Source organism: Clinocottus analis, unplaced genomic scaffold (genome assembly GCF_023055335.1).
Source record: "Clinocottus analis isolate CAN_PGR_092001 unplaced genomic scaffold, fCliAna1.0.p SCAF_13, whole genome shotgun sequence".
In the NCBI taxonomy this organism is placed as follows: Eukaryota; Metazoa; Chordata; class Actinopteri; order Perciformes; family Cottidae; genus Clinocottus; species Clinocottus analis.
Window position 1 is genome coordinate 9,456,986 of NW_027175854.1, and position 16,980 is coordinate 9,473,965.

Here is a 16,980-nt window from a genome sequence, read left to right on the forward strand (position 1 = left end):
CATTAGATCTAGAACTCACATTAATAAGTCTCTCAACTTAAGTCTAAACAGCAATAATAGGTCATGGTCACATACATATGGCACATTGACAAGTGGTAAATTTCAGTCCCTTTGAAAATATCTATTAGAGTACTGGTAATCATTGATATTGATTAGCAGCACAGGCATCAATAGCGGTATTGATAAAATCCCAGCAATACCCAGCCCCAATTCCATGTGATTAATGGATAAATTGGACTGCACAACTCTGAAAGGACTAATAGATGGCTATAAATACTTTGTCCAAAAAAACAAAACAAAAAATCACAAAAATAGTCTAAGAAAGCAGCACTATAGATAACTGACCAAAAAATAGATTTGCCTGTTCACCGTCTCCCTCCGGTCTTCTCCTCGAGCAACCCCTGCCTCTTGGAGATACAGTGACTGAACGCCTCCTCCCCTCAAGTAGCTTTGAAGAGAGAAGGATGTCACACAGTCTGCCTGCCTGCCACGGCGCTCACTTTGCATGTCCCCTGGATAATTTCCCCTCCAGTTTCGTTCCACTCCACAGGCGTTCCGCCAAAAGACATTTAGAAGAACCCTTTCATTTTACGGGTCCCTCTCCCATTTACTTCATCAGTTTTAAGGAACCATTAAGGGCTTAAGTGCAAGCAGGCGTGGACCGAGGAGCGAGATCTCAATGAATATGCAGTTGGTCTCAGAGGCTAGTTAAGACATTTGTTCTCCAAGCCCAGCCCCCCCCAAAAATATTCTCCCTTCCAGGCACGGAAACGGCAGCTGTGAATGTGTACATCGTGAAATCCGGCCTTAAATTATTAAATTCATCATATCTGAGATCAAGCGAGATGGAGTTTTAAAAGACTGAATTATTAAGAGTATTTTACGGTTTACGGAAAGGGTTCCGGTTCTGTTCAATGCAGCGCCTAAACACTGCGTGTGTTACACTGGAGTTGGAGGGAGATCTTGCTGCTCCTGTCAGCCAATAAATGAGCCGCTATTAAAGGAAGCGGGGGGCTAATTAGGACGAGATATATGTTTTTCTCTGGCTGGCTTAAGTGTTTTTCTGCTCAACGCAACCGAGGAAAACTGCAGAACACCTTGGTTTATCATCATTTGGTGAACGCGCAGCTGCTCGGATGACAATGCCAGAAAAACCTCTTGGTGAGAAGTCTTTCCACTTATTCAGTGCAACTGCCTCTTAAATATCTCAGAGGGGCAATTTCATGCCCTCTTCCCTCGATTGCTGGGTCATTCTCAAAAGAACTTCTCCCTGCAGACGCTGTTTTGGATGATGATGCATGTGCTGAAATGTTGTAGACGTGGCTCTTTCTGCCCCGGGCCTTCCTCTCTATTGCACATGCAGAAATACAGTCACACGTACTCCCAAACCCCAATGAGCCGTGTATTATTAGCAGCATCTGGAGCTCGGCTCAGCCCCGCAGCAAAGACAAATAGGGATCTTATGTTTTGCAAGATATCACAAACACAGAGAGAGGAGATTCTACGGCATACTTTTGAAACCGTGCGTATGTCTATTTGTTTCTGAGGCTGAAAGGGGAAGCAGGGCGTAGTGGCACCTTGTAAAAAAAAAAAAGATTCCACTGCATCTATTGCGCCCTCTATTGCCCCAAATTGAATTTTATAACACCCACCTTTTTTTCCCTCTTGCCAGGGACTTTGGCAGCCCTTGCGTGCTTCGTCCTCAGATAACAGTAGTATCAACCCGCTCCCCTTCACTCGTTCTTTCAAAAGCCAAACGTCTTATTCTGCAGCGGTTCACTGGCGTGAATACATAACCGTCCTGAAAATGTACAGGGACTGAGAGGGGCTAAGTAACTGGCAGTATCATGACACTACTGAAAAGCGCAAGTGTAAGTGAACACCACTCCTGCCTACACACACTCACGCAGTCTCTTTCTGAAGTGCATACAACTTCACGGCTAGTAGTAATGAGTGTGCTGATATCGCGCACAGACAATTAACTAAAAATTGATGAGTTGGTCGACAGTGACAACTGTACCAATTTACAAAATGTCCAGCCTTGACAAAGAAATGACTGGGGTAAAGAAAGATACGGAATGACATGACAACAAAGGTCCCTGGTCAAACTTGGAACATTGCAATTTCCTGATTAGCATCTTAACCCCCCTCCCACTCCACTTTTCTTTGTGTGGTGTGGGAGCAGAGAGGAACTCTTTTAGGTTCACAATATCTGTGGCCTGTCTGGCCGTGTGACAAAACATCAATGCGAAGATGTTCCCAAAGGGTTTTGGGAAATTGTGATTGACTCTTTTCTGACATTTTCTGACACTTTGTAGACCAAGGGATTATTGAGAAACAAATATCCGCAAGCTGCAGAGAAACTCCTGTCCATACTCGGCATGAAGTTTTTATGTTTATACAGAGGGCAATGCCCGCAGTCCTTGTTCCACACTAATACAAGCCAAGGTAAATATGAAGCTTTACCCGTCTTGAGTTTGGACAATTTAGTATGTATCCTACAAACTTTCCCTCTGTTTTAGGCTGCACATATGCACAGTATATCTTTAAACTAAATGCTAAAGCTAGCATGGACAATGACAATGCTCACATGCTGATGTCAAGCAGTTGTGTTCGTCATCTGAGTTTCAATCATGGCAATCCATCCAACACCTGTTAGGACCCACCAGTCCGCACCTAAGTGCTGGACAGTCAGATATGGTAAATTGTTGAGCCAAATTGTTTTTTTAGTTCTTTATTATCTATCTAATCATCTCGTGATCCCTCAGATTCAACGCTTGAATTGACAGGTAATCGATAGTTGGAGGTATAGCGTCTACTCCAAGAAGGAATAAACATTCACAACCATGAACATATTTTATCCATCGCCTGGAGCACCTTTTGATTTCCTAGTTTTATCAGCGACATGTGAGCCAAACAACTTTAGAGGATGAGGGGGAAATAAAGCCTGCGGGAATTCAGCTAGAATCACAAAAATAGTAAGGACGGAGACTGCAGGTCATTTCAATTGCTATTCATATATATATTATGAGCTTGGTGGACACTGCAAGAGGTGCCGTGAAATCCCCTCGATGGAGAGACAGCAGGACTGCAGCTAGTGGCCAGTTTACTGAAACTATAAAAGACTGAGACTAATCTGCCCTGAACCTTGAAACTGTGAGGTCTGGTTAAAAGCCCTGAACTGCTTCTGCTCTCGAAGAGAGTCAGCGCACTCCAAAACTATTTAGTCCTTCATAAATGTGATAATGCACACCCATTGTTAGTCATGTTTAATTTAGCACAGTTCATTGTTTTGTGCTGCAAGGCTTATTAGGTAAACAAAACAAAACAAGACCATTCACTTCAAGTCAGAGTATCAATTTCACACCATTGTTGTTGTTGTTTTTTTCTCTGGAGTGCCTCATTGAAAATTGCCAGTAGTATCCTATTGGACACTGTCTATATTATAGAAGTTTGTCCTGTGTTGATCTTTTTGTTGCTGTTTTTGCTGAATATGAACTGTATTTGCGTTCATTTCCTTTTTTACTTGTCGCATTAATTTTAATTTCACAAGACATTGGCTCCTACTCAGCAAATGTTTAAATTATTAAAGTGTTTTTCTCCGAAGGGAGCCGAGATATTTCTGGAGATCACATATTTTTGAATGGCGCTGCCCTATAGGCGTGTTCGTTTTGCTAGAATCAGACAACAGCAACCAACAGAGGCTGCTCCGTTTTGGTGGAACGGAGTGATGCCGTGTAAATGTGCTTATACTTTGAATGAACATTTCAAAAGCTTAAATTTGATAAATAAATGTGGAAAGAACGTTGCGTTTCCTCTGCCAAACGTCTGACCATCGGCTAGATCATGTTTTTTAATATTGAAATTAAAACGTCCATATTATCATGTGTCGTCAAGCATTCATTAACTGTTTACGCCACCGCTATGAACGTTACAAGTCTCTCTATATTGGCTTGGAAGTGAACAATATTGTATATATTGAGTTGTAAACCATTTGTTAGTTTATGTACAACTTATGAATTTCAAATAGACATCTAAATGAAGTGTAACCATATCAATGTTAGATTAGCTTCAACTTTAAAATGTATTGTCACAGCGTACAGTAACTTCCAGTCCAAGGAAATACAGTTTAGCATCCCACCAGACAGTATGCTATATATATATATATATATATATATATATATATATATATATATATATATATACATATATATATATATAGTATTTGCACAGTAAAGACCCAGGAGGGCAGTGACAGAAATACGCATCATGTGATGCGTACAAAATGTGAAATACTCAATTTTAAAATGTAAAGCAGCTGTGAATGGTCTTATTGTGTGATCAATATAAGTGGTGAGTTAAATGTCAGATGCATTTTACTAAACTGCTTGATATTCAGTGCCTCTGTGATGGGGACTCCTTGGTTTGGAGTTGGTTTTACCAACTGTGCAGTAATATCCAGCCCTGATCATTTGTTGCCTTTTTTTGTGTGAGATTCTGATTAAATATTAGTTGTTGTTTTTTTACACAATGCCTACCAAATCGATACCTCTCTCCTTTAATGCATTCTTGTAAAAATGAATGCTATGAAGACAGCCTTTAAAGAGGTTCCCCATCATGAGCTGCACAGCTTTGACTCCACACCAGGTGCTCCTACGGTATGCTGAAGCGACACCAAACCCTGCGCTTACTCAACAAACACGCGTAGATCAGCATCCTAGAGCCGGTCTGATACCTTAAACTGCTGTGGGAATCAAGTTGGCTGGAACTCGTGTCAAGAAATTACGACAAAATGTTTTTCTAAATGTATTCATTTAAATTGACGCAGCTCCCGAGGGAGTCAGCGCTTTTACTTTTAACTCCTTTCCACGTTCCATTTGTGCCGATTGGTGGGCTCGATTTTCATACCAGGGCGCTTGAAAGAGGTATCAAATTATGTCATTTTGGATTCTATATTCTGGTAAATGTCACATTATGTCTGCTATTTTTTTAACAGAGTATGACACGGTCGCTAGTAGTTGCTGGAGGAGTGCTAATTGCACAATTGCACCCTCTGGCAAGTGTCAACAGCCACTCCGGTGGGAAGGGGAGGGAAATGGAAAAAGATGTCTCCTGCAGCTTTTGCTGTGCTTCAGGATCAAATCCTGTTCTGTCAAACTCTCAGCTGGAACATGTGTACAGGATTGCAGAACCTTTAACAAAGGATAGGAAGACAAACAATTCCAACGCCTTGGAGTTACCACTGTTGACAAAAACACATTTTTGTTACTGGCGCAGCTTAGGCATGGCTGGGTTCTCTCTGAAATGAAGCCAATGAATTACTCAAGCTGAACTATAAAACTTAACTAAACATGCTTGTTGTTTTGGCCAGAAAACTAGAAAATAGAGGCAGAGGAGCCTAAAGATGAAACTGTGTTTGTGTTTTGTTGGATTAATGAGAACGCTCAGCCAGAATCCTGTTATATTTGGACGCATTTAAATTTCCGCAGCATATCCCACCAACCCCAAGATGCAAAAGAGGAGTTTCAGGATGTAATACTGTATCCCCTCTCATCCAAACTGGCAAGCTAATGTGGGTTCATGAACATCTAGCACTCACGTTACATAAAACATTCAAAGTGACATTGATTTCTAAGATAAAAATCATACACTATCCAAAAGCTATAGAGTTTCATTAAATAATTGATACAGTCTGACCCTGATCCTTATCAGACCAATAGAAATATTTTTGAAAGCAGCCTGTTTGATCAAAATGTCAGCTCCATTTACAGCTCTGGGGATGTGGAAGTGTCTGAGTAACACTTGGCCCTCTGTCAACAAGTACCAGAAATGCAACTGAATGAGGCACTATTCACTACTTTAATATTATCTGACCATGCTTTTTTATGATCAGACAGCTATCCAATTAATCAGAGACGCATGAGATAACATTGGAATCAATCAGCTATTGATCTGAGGAGAAGCCTCTGGAGGCGAGGGGCTAGATTTCCTCGGCTCTAGCCGGCGGATACCCAGCGCCAATGTGCGCTGCTCGTTGTTTAAAGTCTGATTAGCAAACTTGAGATGCTGGACTGGAGTTGGACGCGACGTGTACAACCAGATTGTTTCACAAGTGGCCAGTATACAAACTCAGTTTAAACCACTAAAAATCTAAATCAGCATCCGACGATAGCCGGCGGGTTCCCAGATTGCATTCCAGCCAATGCGTTCCGCCTCTTTTAAACTCCACACGGAGCATTTTACCTGCATTCAACCGAAGCCTGCTCGCCGGTGATTGATCACCACGACTCAGACGACAAAGTGTAGTGTGAATAGTCAATGGCACTGATGATGGGTCCATTTATTCCTCGAGTGGAACTTCAAATTGGTGATATTTACAGTATTTGAATCCAAATGTAGCCCGTTCAACACCCTTTTCCCCCTCTGGTTCTCTTTGTCTGCAGCCAGCTGTAACCGTGCCATCACAAAGCTATCAATACACAGTGTTTTCACTCACCAACAGCTTTGCTCAGTCAAAATCAAATATTGAAGAAACAGCATATATAGTGTATACACAACTGCAGCGTTGCATTATGAATACACAATGGGCTCTTTTGAAAGGCTTAATTAGAGTTGACTGATTTCCATTTTACTTCTAATAAAATTATATTGTACCAATATCTGTCCCAAGGGAATATAATTAATCATCTAAAAAGGTTTTTATCATGATCATTACATTGAGTCCATTGTAATTTACATCTTTCTCTTGTACTGATGCCAAAAATGCCCTCCTTTAACCAGTGGCCAAAATACTGTCCAGAAGAAGTAATGGAATAATGAAAGTGTTTACAACAACTTTATCATGATTAATCATATTAAAATGCATTGTATTGTATCAAGACAGGCCTGAAGTCAACAAGATTGATATCCTATATACAGATGTCAGTGTCAGAAGCAAAGAAAAAAAAAACTAACCAATATCTTCTCATTATTGGCAATAAAACCTAGTGAAAGTATAGATCGCTGCACATTTTAGCACTAAACTGTATGACGTCATGAACCAACAGTGTGCTGGTGGTAATGAGATATTCATGCGTATGAAACGTTGATGAATTGAACTGTCTGGGAGACAAAGCTCTAATGAACTCTAATTCGGAGCAGCTTTTTCTTTCCTCGTTATTATTGGGTAATTTCATACAGAAAGTCATTAAGGTCTGTCAGATATGAATCAGTTTAACTGCCCATGTAACAAATGAAAGTCAATAATAGAAGCTGAGAACAATTTACTTTAGTTTTGAGACACCTTTGCAGCTGGGGCTAATCACATTATACTGCTGCTTGTTGACCTGTTAATACCCAGAATTCCCAAATACAACGGAGATGACAGACATGTTTGTCTTCAAAACAAGCTTTAAAAAAACAGATGAAACAGTCAGAAGCTGAGTGTTAGTTACGCAGAAGAACTGATGGAACGTCCTGCGCTGAGATGAGAGGATCTGCAGCATTGTCAACGCTCTTGTCTCTCAGTCTCCTGCCTGAGTCTGAGAGCAGCACAGTGCACAGATGGTGTTGATTCATGCCACGAGAAAAATGCAAATTTGTCAACTACCATAGACTTTTCTTAATAAAAATCAAAATGCAAACGTGTAGCCCTAGCCATGTTGGAAATGTGTGCTATTGAGTGGCTTTTCATAGTGACCGTGTCACACCCTCCTCTCTCTTTGTCAGTCACGCCCTCCTCATCAGTCTAATTCTCTTCACCTGTTCCTCACCTGCCTCTGATCAGTGTGTGTGTGTGTGTGTGTGTGTGTGTGTGTGTGTTCATTAATGTCATTTACCTTGGTGGATTATATTGGCAAAGAAGTAGTGCTCCCTAACACAGAACAACAATAGAGAGAAATATGCCTTTTTGTAGGAAAGAAAAAAAAGTGTTGCCGTCATTTTTTTGTGGTACTTATTTTAAAAGAAATGCACTGCGGCATAATCTTTAGGCAGTGCTAAAATACCTGTGAGTTAAAAATCTTAATGTAACCTAAAACCGTAAAATAAATATTTTTCAGCAAACTGTACACTGAAAGTTTCCAGCAGAGTGCAACATCTGAGTGCAAATCTGCTCATGTGCGAGGCAACGCAATGGATGTGCCGAGGACAATGTGCTCGACAAGGCCAAGGGTGTACAGAGGACGCAGTTCATCAGCCTAACTTCATCCTGTGTCTGTCTGTAATGGATACAAAGGCCTGAGGGTAGAGTCTGCAACAGTCTATCAATATGGTGCTGATGATCCTTCATAATCCTGCCAGCGCCGGTTCTGCTCCTTCTGGTCTAAATCCTGCAAAGTGGGGAGTTCAGATCAGATGGTGTCCTGCTCCCTGGAGGGCATATGGTCCTGGGTGGTGAAGCCTTCTGTTAGAACAACCCGTTCTCACTCACCACCTTGTCACATATTGACGCACAAGGCACCCTTTAGCGGTTGTGTGACATGCACAGGGCGCTTGACTCACTGCAGTGGAAACCCCACTGGGTCAGTGTTAGACGTGAGAACAACTGAAACAGTACAAAAAGTGTGAAAGTCCATTTAGAGAGGAGGTTTTGGGAGGATTGATGTGTCAGACAAACACAGACTTTGACCCTGGAGTCCGCTGTTTGTGTCCTGCGCAAAACCACTTCAACATATTTGACCTTAGTTTGGTTTTGTTAGTGAATTCAGTGTAATAAAAGGTTGTAACAAGCACACTTATTCAATATAACGCAAACTTATTTCAACACGGACCGTAATATTTTCTGTCCGTGCTGTCCCTGACACATCCAACATGTCGGTATTTGACTAGTTGGGAGGGAGAATGTGTTTGTTAGGATGCTTTCCAAAGCACCAGAGGAGACGAGACGGTCTGTGGGACCCTAAACTGCATCGCTTTGATGTCACCGTGTGTGGACCATGCCAGACTCTCAGTGATGTAACCTCCTCAGGGTGTCCACCGTCTCCTCAAGTGACCCCACTGATCCCCAATGTTGTGTTCCTGTTTGATATTTTTTACAAAATGTACTGCTAGCTCTTTGGTTTTGCTCATTCCGTAAAACGCTGTTGGCTTTGTGTACTTTTACGAACATTCATTTGTCTAAATAAATGAAGAAAACATACACATGAGCTACACACTGGTGATGCACGGGGAAAGCTCCCCGCATCAGGATCAGCACCTTGGAGAGCGACGCTCACTACGACAAACAGCAGCATGGCGCTAGCACTTAGTAAAGCCAGATTTACACAAAACAAGGTGAGGATAAAACACATACACAGTTACATTAAATGTAGTCTACATTTATTATAGGTCAATGTCTTTATTTAACTAACATTAGCAAGGCTCTTTGTTTTATTTTGTTGTTGTACAGCACCCTATAAGCTTAGTCCTGTTGTTGAGGGTGCAACACTATTGTGTATCCTCTGTAGTGCATTCATCATTCAGAGCAGGTGGTGACTGACACTGAAACTTCTTTTCAAGGTTTCCAAACTTGACGTCCCTGCAGTGATGTACTTTCAGCCCTTTCATGTTAAGCTAGGCTACATGTTGCCCAGCATCACAAACCCAAATAATTCTAAAGAGGCACAGGACCCTTTATTTTTGTGATATTCATAACAAAAGGGCGAGATCAAGAATGAGTCATAAAACCCCAAATAAATGTAAAAAAAACATTGAAAAAAATGTTTCACTGAGGACAAGGTGTGTTTGCAACTGTGTATTCAGGGATACTATTATTAATGGATGTACCACTATGGGTATTATGCCTTAGAATAGATGCATGTATCCTAAAAAGGCTAAGAAATACTGTTCTTGCTTCATGTATATATTTCCATATGTATTTTATTCATGTTTGTATTCATTGTGCAGCATGTGTCATATTCAGACAGAGACTAAGGGTGTCTGGGGGGAAGGTGGGTGAACCTGCTTTTTTTAATGTGGTCATCCATCACCTGCATAAATCACAATCATCATAAATCATAACACTCCGGGCATAGATAAACATGCATGTGCATGCACTTACGGAGATATGTGCGCACGCTGAGACCTGTCGGCAGTTTGCTCTCCGCCACAACGCACTCGACCAGATTTCCTCGGGGAGATCTCGGAGCTCTACCTGTGCATTACAGTTTTCATCACGTTGCTTAATGCATACACACACATGTACACACACACACACACACACAAATTGCTCACTGTTCAACTTCAAATGATTCTCTTTGAGAGTAGCGCACTCTCACCGGCCCACTTGAATACGTGTCATTATGCCATTGCTTCTCATGACATGTATTTTGTGCCGTTCAAAACAGAGACAGTGTAGAGCGCGAACGCACTTAAACTCACTTAAGCTTATTTCTTTTACTCTCTTAGATACTGTGGTTATTCAACACGCTAGCATAATAGAATATTAAAAATGCATTTGGGTTAGACAGAATTGCACACTTTCAGAATAGCCTTCGCTAAAATGTCAACATGATGGTAGTTGCTCCTGAAGTTGGAAAAACGTATTTACTCTTAGTCAGTCACTGTTTCACTGTTATATTCAGAACCATATAATATGTTTATTGATCATATGTACTATTTTAAAGCCTGAGACTTCTCATTGAACTCTCCCATGTTTAAACTTACGCACAAACTTGGAACGTGTCCTGATAGTTATGGGAGTTGGGAATCTGTATGTCTCTGTCAGAAGAACATGCAGTTCCTTGTTATCATATGACCATGCTGATGCAAGCCCATCTACAGACGTCATGGGGGGATGACGCCATGAAGACATCATGTGGGGCTATGTGTATTAATAATAAGTATGTAAAAAGTCAATGCTTCACTCATTCGGAGCGACTTGGATAGAGACTTGGATATGCAATTAGTAAAGTAACACATCGTATCTCTGGCTCCGCTTCTTCCTTGCAACGAATAAATGTCCTGATTGATGATTTTACCACTAGATGTCGAGTACATTTTTCTATCAGGTGATGAGGTCGCCGGATACAGGTTTCACCCGTTTACCTGCCGATGAAAGTGAAAGTGACGGGTGTTCAGTCTCATCCTGCAGTATGCGGGATGAGCACGTTGTAATGATGCTTGTGCTAATATATCCATCCAGTTCACTTACCATATGTTTTTTGTAATTAGTGTCTTGTCTGAATGCTGTCATTGAGAAGCATAAATTACGGCAGGAGGTAAAATATTGCACTTGCTGTCAAGAGTTTTTTAATAAGTACATCCTTGCTCTTAGCATATCAATCTGGCTTATATAAGAGATATGGACATGCATTTCAACTACGTTGGGCACGATTCTACATGTGCATTCTCTTCTTATTCATTTGTTTTAGATACGATTTATCCTCCCAGATGTTTTGGGGAATAACAACATAGAAAAAAAAGACAATTTAATATCCGCATGATACACATTAATAATGTTTTATACATTTAATAGAGCGGCGTGGCGGCTGTGACCTTGCCGAGATCACAATTACATTTTGTCAGACCATTAACAGAAAGTCCATTAATCTACCTCTTATTTCCACTCAGCCCTGACACTTTCTCAAAGTGAGGGTCCCAATTACTCAACAGACATTTACAGACACCTTCGCAGTGACCAGTCTACCGATAAGATGTTTTACCGGCGACAGAAACATCAAACAAATGTGAACCAGAGCTGCAACTTGTAAAGACAGAAATATCACTTGTTCCGGTTGATCAGAGGACTGGGTATGTGTTTGTGTTGGGGAGAGAGCGAGTGTAAGTATCTTGTGTTGCTGAGATCAAGAGCTTATACAAGCATCAGCTCTCCAGGAAGAGCGCCCCTAACAATTGTTGTTGTTTTTTTCTTTAAGAAGGAATAAGCTCGGTCGTGATGCTTTAATTTGCCATCCGCTGTCTGTGTCGTTTGTTGGGATTGGAGCTGATCCATGTCTAACATTATCTCTTTTTTTTTGTTGGAGTGTGTGGATTTAAAACAGACATGCAAAGTAGCCCTTTAAGCCCCTCACTTTAACCCTAACCCTAATCCTAAACCCTAACCTATAACATAGTTATTGTTTGAGTTGTATTTAGAGGTTGTACACGGGGATTATACATTATTGTAGCCCTGATTGTTTTTTTGTTGTTCAATTTGATACCTAACATGTTTTTTTTTATTAAATTGTGACCTGATATAAAAGGGTTCCCATTTTTGAGTTAACAGATCAGCGACTTACATACATGACCGAAAGTTGCAGTGCGCAAAGCATTTCAATTGTCTCAAAGAATTGACAAACAAAGTCTGCCTCTCTTTTCATGGTCTTTATTAAAACAGGGGAAGACATGAAATGCCCTATGAGCATAAAGGCAACGAGTTCGGGAGAGACAGAACCGGCTCATTGATCAGCTTTGTGAGAGTGGCTCGTATCTGTCTGCTACTTCCAGCTGTCCTTAATCAGAGTAAACTAATTACATCATGTTTAGAGCAGGCTAATTAGCATCCTAATTAAAAGCGCATGAAGGCGTTTAGAGGGGGTGGTTGAAAGGAGGGACGGCTCTGGGCATGTAACCTGAGTTCTTTGAAAGAACCAAACGTGAAACTGCATTCATGATTACACACCCCTTTTATGATTAATAGTGTTGGTTTGTCGTGTACGCAATGATTTCCGAGCAGAGTCGAGTGACCACGGACGCCGACTGTTTTCGGTTTTCTCCCCAAAAAATGCCTGGGTTTGTTTTTGAGTAGTAGAAAGCTCGAATATCGATTTTTCTCCCAGATTTGACGTCTTCACGAGCCCCAAAAGTTGTTTTCCTGCTGATAGAGGACTTATCGCTGGTCCTCTCGTGGTGTTCACAGTCCTGTACGTGTTATCTCAGAGGACATTTCAATTCAACAAACCATGCAGTTTGGAGCTTTGTTCTGATGTTTAAAAATAATAATTTTGCTTGGGTCAATAGGGCTTGGTTACACATTGTAACCCTAAATCTATGAACAAGGGCGAGGCCGTAATACTGGACGTTTACTTCGCTTGTAATACGGAGGGCTCAGTTTTCAGGAGAACGCAAACTCGCAAAAGATAGTGGACGCACAAACAACTGGCACGGTGATATATTTTGTAAAAGAAATCTCATAATTTCTCAAAGGATTGCAAATAATCATGGTCTTGCTCAAAATGAGCCTGGCTGTAAGCGGGTATCTGAAGTCATTTAACTATCCAAGCTTAATTGCAAAATTGGTTCTGGAGAACAAAGAGCATAGCTCTGCTGTTCTTGACACACTTCTGGAAGTATTTAAATAAAAAATAGATGAAAGGCAGTAAAACTCCTTTATTAACCTGTCAAAAATGAACAAATTGAGTTTTAAAACATTTTTAATTGCAAAATAATTAATATAAGAAAAAACAACTCAAAACCAAGCCAAACTCCCCTTAAAGACAACAACATTGTATTCATAAAGAATACTCACGCAAACAAAACTTCTAGTTGGTCCAGATTTTTTATTTTATACCCTGATATAGGTCAGTTTTAAGTTTCTATATTGCATTTGCCTTTAAATAATTCTTCCTCAGGACACAAATAATTCATAATGGCACGTTTTATTTGAAACAAAAATTGATCCTCACATATGTCCATTGTGGCATATTTATAAAGAAAAACTCCTACAACACATGGTCAAACCCACAACTAGTGCTGTTTAAAGGATAGCGGATATAGCAGCTCAGCTTTCGCGGCGTTAGCTCGGCTCCCCACGGCAGTCAAGTGACCTCTGCCCCGCAGGTCTCAGCAGGTCCTTGAGAGCCTGTCGCATGCACGTCCCTTCACCCTCAAAGTAACACGTGCATTTACAGATTTGCTCTTTCTGCGAAGGCACAAACATCTTCGTGGTGCTTGTCGGCAAAGATTAATGCACAGACCTCTTCGTCGATTACGTCTATCTCAACCTCTACACGATGAACCGAGTATATAGAACAGTACTTTGAATGCTATCACGCCAGAGTCTGTTTTAGATTAGCAAGAGTTCTTCTTATTATTACACACTGAAGGCTGATGGGATGTAGAGGGGCCTCCAGAGGGTATATTGTCATTGTTTGGCCCGGGATCCGCAAAGGACAGTGGGGGGTTTGTCCTTGAGGAAAATGAATCCTCTTCTCTAGAACTTATTCTAAATCAAACTCAAATGTTCAGCATGCTACTGGCTTGCCTCTGAGGCAGAGCAGAGTACTTGTGGCCCAGTGACACAGCTTCTCCGAGATCTTGAACAGCGTAAGTAGCCGAAAGCTACGCTTCTACCACGCGCTGCCATGCTGCATCGGCGGGACGGAAGGACCCCCCCGATCACAACGTCTGCCAAGTTCACCCTGAGCCCTCGCCAGCCTGTCGTAACTCCCACTTTTGCTAAAACCGAGGAAGCTACCTTTTCCTTGCTTTTGCAGCGTTCTCAGAGGCTGCCACAGGGAGACAATTGCTCCTTCAGACACATTAAAGATGTTGCTCTGTTGTGAAAGGGCCAAGTGCAGTCCAAGTGCCTCAGATGTCAATGCCAGAGAACCAACCGCAAAACATTTTAGTCGCCCTTTTTTTTTGATTTCACCACTGGAAAGCTCCACTTCCGAGAGTGCAAGAGTGCAGACCCGTCCCTGGTGAATGTCGACAGAACCTCCTCGTGTATGCGCGGCGGCACAAATTCTGTGTCGCCGTAAACGAAGCCAGCGGTCAGCCTTCACTGTCGGCAGCAGACGCGATGAGGATTGCTGGAGTCTGGGGACAGAAATATGCATTTCTCATAGCGTCCTTTCATGCAAAGTGATGTAAAAAAAAAAAAAAAAAGAGAGAGAGAAGCGCTGTTTCAACTTATGGCTGGAAGCCATCAAAAGACTTTTGTCTGTTTGCGATGCGAGTGTTTAAAGAGGCACGAGCAGTCGAGTGAATTCTGGTGCTCCTCATTAACGAAGCACTTGAAGAAAATCATGTTGAAGCATAATGAGGTTTTTTTTTCTCGCAAATAACAGCTCAGCTGTGTCCGTGAAGCACACATTTGAGCGTGGGCTGAAATGCTACATTATGACGGCAACACATCTACAGAAAAGACAATAAAGGGAAATATTGCTTATGTTGCTGGTGTTGTGAAAATTGTGGACTTTTACCAACAAATAAAACATAATGAGGCGCACAAGAGTCGGCCCTGTAACCACCGTCTCACAAGCGATGCATTCGGACTCAGATACGAGAGACGTGACAGCAAATTACTTTTAATTTGCTGTCATGTCACTGCATTTGACCGCTCAGCGGTTGGAGTCTGATTCTGCAAAGCAGCGTGGAGAAATGTTTTTGAGCCAACGAGACGGGGGGGGGGGAATTATAATAAAAGCAATCACACCAGGCAGAATGATGGATAACTTGCCATTGAGACCACATGCTAAATCATTATATATATATATATATATATAAATAAATAATGGATTTCTTGTATCCTCTCAGCTATATCAGTTAAACAAAGTTGTCAAGGCCAGCTCACGCATATGAGTGTCATATTAATTCATGTTTAATGGCAACATTTAAAAGGGGAGATGATCTGCTAATTTCATCATTTGTTGGATGTTTTTTTTTCTACCACCTGATATGCTGATGTGTTTCTGTTTAAAGTCTGTGTGTGTGTGTGTGTGTGTGTGTGTGTGTGTGTGTGTGTGTGTGTGTGTGTGTGTGCCCGATCAGAGGCATGCACGGTTCATCTTATGCACATCTCTGCCGCTCGCTACACAGAGTTCACCTCGACGCACACATGTTCACAGCGGTTCTGAGTCTTTTTTTTCCGCTGCGACTTCTGTTTTTGGTGCCGTGGTGGAATTGTCTAAGGTAGGAGAATTTGCGCAGGCGGCTGTCTTCGCTTCACTCACATCCACCTGAGACGGAGATAAAGAGTTGAGTGAAGGCTTATCAGCCTGTTTGATAACGCTTAAATAAAAGTCGTGCTCAGGGCATACTCGTCTGAAACCCCGCGTTACAGAGATCTGCTTCACGCCGACAACAATCTCGGCTCGAGCAGTGAAAAAGTTGAGCCGGGATAATTTTTCCGGCAGAGTCTGAAAAGCTTTAGAAATTGCTTCGCTTGGCAAAACTCCCAGCACTTGTGTTATTAAGGCGGTGTGGATTTACCTGTAGCCAAGTTGCAAAAGAAGAAAAAAAAAAAAGCTTCTTTCAAAAGGTTAAGTTGTAAAGTGGAGGGTTTCAGAGCACAGATGCTCAGAGGCAAACTTTGAAATGCAGGGTGTGTGTTTGACTCGCTGCTTCTTCCGGTGTGAAGATCAATCCGGAGCTCACAGCTCTCAAATGAATAAAATGTCAAAAATAATTTGCAACAACCTTTTAACAAGCTCGAGTTGCAGACCTGCGGGAAAGTGCTCGCGCTGAAATGCCCCAAATTATTCATTTATTATGATTGTCTTATTTATTGTCTCTCGTGATACGAATATGCAAAGCAATGGGAACAAGTTTATTTTAGGGACATTTATTTTCCACTGACTGGAAATGTGACCACGTACACTGCATTGGGAATACACAGGACATATTAGCGCCGTATTCTCTATTTCTGCATTATGTGTTCTCCTGTATCACTTTCTGCTTTTACATACAACTGAAATGTCATTTTAAACGCAGTATGTAATAATTGAAATGTCATTTTAAACGCAGTATGTAATAATTGAAATGTCATTTTAAACGCAGTATTTAAGAACTGTACGGCTTAAGATAACCATCCGTCTGAACGCAAAATTCAGAAAGAAAAGTAACCCCTATTAATGGTACTCGTCATGTAATTAACTGCCGTAATTACAGATGCTGATCATTGCGTGACGAGAGGATAATTATATCTACTGTTGCAAACAAGCCAATGTAATGTGACAACAATTTTAGGTGAGCAGGTTCAATTTAATTCAATGTTCTTAATTGAATTATTTCCTCCCAAATAAAAACGTTCCACACAAATGCTCGTACGAGTTCTCTGTGTCGAGCGTTCATTTAATC

The 16,980-nt window shown here is 41.3% G+C and overlaps 1 protein-coding gene across 2 annotated transcripts in view; it reads left to right on the forward strand.

The window, feature by feature from the left end:
- Positions 1 to 16,980, forward strand: part of lrrtm4l1 (leucine rich repeat transmembrane neuronal 4 like 1) — a 47,042-nt gene that overhangs the window by 28,036 nt on the left and 2,026 nt on the right. The gene's annotated exons all lie outside the window — the stretch shown is intronic.